This window comes from Limulus polyphemus, unplaced genomic scaffold (genome assembly GCF_000517525.1).
Source record: "Limulus polyphemus unplaced genomic scaffold, Limulus_polyphemus-2.1.2 Scaffold1972, whole genome shotgun sequence".
NCBI classification, from domain to species: domain Eukaryota; kingdom Metazoa; phylum Arthropoda; class Merostomata; order Xiphosura; family Limulidae; genus Limulus; species Limulus polyphemus.
In genome coordinates this window covers 41,904-45,454 of record NW_013667582.1, presented here as the reverse complement: position 1 = coordinate 45,454, position 3,551 = coordinate 41,904, and positions in this window count along the sequence as shown.

Here is a 3,551-nt window from a genome sequence, read left to right as displayed (position 1 = left end):
AGTATAAAAAATTAAGGAATTTCGCAATCAAAAAAGTGTGGTAAATTTAAAAATTACCAAAATAGGAAGATGAATGATACTGTTATGTAATCATTCTAAAAGGTATATATGATTTTTGATTACGTAAACAATGTTGGTTCCAGATATTTCCTGAACCAATCTTGAATGATGTACATTCTTTGGAGATATCAATAAAATCTGAATTTTTTGAGTGACAGTGCTATTCTCTGAGTGTTAGAGCATATAATTCGTTTCTTATAATGCTTAACAAAGAAGAGTAAAATCGCCAGTAAATTATAAATACGATGTAATTTTACATCGGCTACATTTGATAATTTACTATTATTTATTTAAAGCAAATGTAAAAGTTTATGATGCAACAAATATAAGCGTATTTCAAAGCAGTTATAATCCGGAAAAGATTGGCATGCCACACTTTCATATATATATATTCCTATATCATAATTCTATATCATTTAATTCCTAAAAGTAGTTATGGATCGTTGCGAATCTTCTCTATTTAGTAAAGATGTGCTTTCTGTAGGGATTTAAGGAAATAATATTTTAAACAGAACTGATAAGTATAAAATAAATTCCATTTTGTTTAGATTTGATTTATAATTCCTTCCAACTTATGAACACATACATAATACACACACAATGTTAATTCAACGTAAAATGTTTGTATGTTTGTTTCGACATAGCATTAACTTTATTACACAGTAATTTCTTATGTTCAGGCTAAATGTTGCTGATTACATGAAAACTGATATATTCTATTACCCTTGAAAAGAATGAGAGGTGGTTTTATAACAAACTTTTTTAGGCATTTTTTTTTCGTTTTAATTCTTCATTTTCAACGTTTTTATCTTATCAGTGCTTAAGTTGAAATGTGCACTTAATATATATATCATTTTGATATAATTTACATAAAAAAACACTGAAAATATACATAGTCAATGATTAATCAATTTTTAGGGAAATAACGTAGTTGGACATATTGTTGAGAAGATAAAAGCTTGTATGGTTATATGGTTCAGAAACTTGTCCTATATAACATATCTATGAAAAAGTTGTGGACGTTCAAAATGTGACGTTTAAGAAAAATGATGCAAATCAGCTGGGTGGAGAAACTAAAATATGATGCATTGATGAAAAACATAGGAATACAAAGAGAGTGACACCAACAGAAAGAGAAACTAAGGTACTTTAACACACCGTAAAATAAACATCTACAGAAAGACCACGTCTGTGGTAAAGTGGATAGAAAGAGAGACATGGGTAGGCAGAGAGAACCATGATGGACGATGCCAAAGAACGAACTAGCATGGGACTGAAACAGTGCCAGAGTATAGCAATGGAAAGGAAAGAGAGGAGGAAAATGACTGTTATCTTTTGTAGAGGGACTGAACTAATAAAATGAATGATTAGGACACTACGGATAGTACAGCAAGTGACTAATGTTTCTGGAAAAAAAAGAAATGTGTAATAATAAATAAATAAATAAAAATCAAACGAATGAAAAAAATCCTACAATAAATAGTAAGAATACTGACACTCTAATTAAAATATAATCACATTAATTTGTTTGGTTTTGCATTTCGCGCAACGCAACACGGGGGGTTACTTGCGTTAGCCGTCCCTAATCTAGAAATGATAGACTAGATGGAAGGAAGCTAGTCATCACCACCCACCACCAAGCTCAACAGCTCCCCGCTGATTTCTCCAAGCCAGTTCCCTTGGCTGTGGTTCCGCTAGATAGTAGATAGGTACAGTGGGAATCTCGTTAATCCTTTCATGCGCGTCACTAATTAGATCATCACCTTTACTATCATCACATTATAACGCCCCCACGGCTGAAAGGGCGAACATGTTGGAGGACGGGGATTCGAACCTGCGACCCATTGGAGCGAGTAGATGGAAGTAACAAACTTGAACCCTAAATAATAGTCAAAAAGTATACCTACTAAGATTTAATAACACTCACAATAATAATAAGACATAATAAAGGAAGAATAGCAATAACGGTAGGTATGATAATTAAAGTAATAAGCAAAAACTAATGTAGTTTTACTAATGACATAATGTTATAATATAAAGGGGATTGTTATACAGCTGGCATTATCTATAGTAAGAGTTTAACAGAAATATAGTGGTCACTATATTAGAGTGGCTCATTATTTACATAAACATTTTTTAAAGATATTAAGGCGTAGAGTTAAATGTTTTGAAAAGCTCGTGATATTTTGTAAGACTATTAATCTCATAATTGTAAGCAAAAATACTGTTGGCTTTTCCACAAGAATGAATGAATCCAGAAATTGTTTGTTATTAACCACAAATTCACACAATGGAGAAACTGTATTGTGCCCGTTACGTGTATCGAAACCTAGTTTTTAGCCTTATAAGTCTAAAGACTTATCTCTGTGCCATTGAGGGGCAAATCCGGTGTTCAAAATGGGTATGAGAATTCTCATTTGTGAAAAACGAGAATAACTTTATGAGCTCTATCTACGAAATATTTCATCTAATAAGATGTGAGTAGTAAACACTGGCAAATAATTTATTTGGAATATTTATATTCAGAAATCGAGAGTATTTATCATTTCATAATTAAAAGTGTCTGATTTATAGAAGACTTTGAGTATATATGTTTGATTAACATTCCTGGTATGTAAATCCAGACTGAAATCTGGCGGATAAATTTGTTTGACAGTGTAAAAAAACTTCGATAATTCAGTAAAATAATATATCTCATGTATCCATAAGCACAACTAATTCGCAAAGGATTGTTGTAAGTTTTCTTACTAAAATGTGTTATATATGAAAATTCAAATTCGAATAATTTTTGTTCGTATTTAACCACAAAACTACACAATGGGTTATCTGTGCTCTTTCTTTCTTATTCATAGGTTTCACGGTGGCTAACAGTAAATGGGAAGGCTTATAATGCTAGAAACGATATACACAGTACTGATATACAATTGTGTATTTGCGCTTAACAACAACCAAATTCTTATTCATGAGGTGCTCAATGTTGTTAAGAGTGATTTTTTAAAAGTATTTCTTTTATGGATTATTTCTACTGCTATGCTTACACATTCTTTAAATAGTATTACTCTTAAGTTCCTTCTTTTTACACTATTTACGTATGATTTTGTTGAGCGATTTATCAATTTCTTGTTTTGCGTGATTTTAATTAATTTTAAAACATGATAAATTAGGGACGGCTAGCGCAGACAAACAAAACAATCAATTTTAAAACATTCCCGGAATTTATGACCTTTTCTCATTAAGAGTCGCAAATAATCATTACTTAAATTGTCAACTCAAAGAAGAATAAATGTAATAAAGTCAGTTACACCTGCAATGAAAGGATAGAATATTATGATAAAAGATTCTAATGCAAATGGCCCTCTTCCAAAAAATAATCGTTGGAATTTTGCATGTATAAGGTAATAACTCTTCTATGAAAGTGTCTCTTATTATTAATCATGGCCAGGTGGATAAGGCGCTCGATTCACAATCTGAGGGTCGCGAGTTCGAATCCG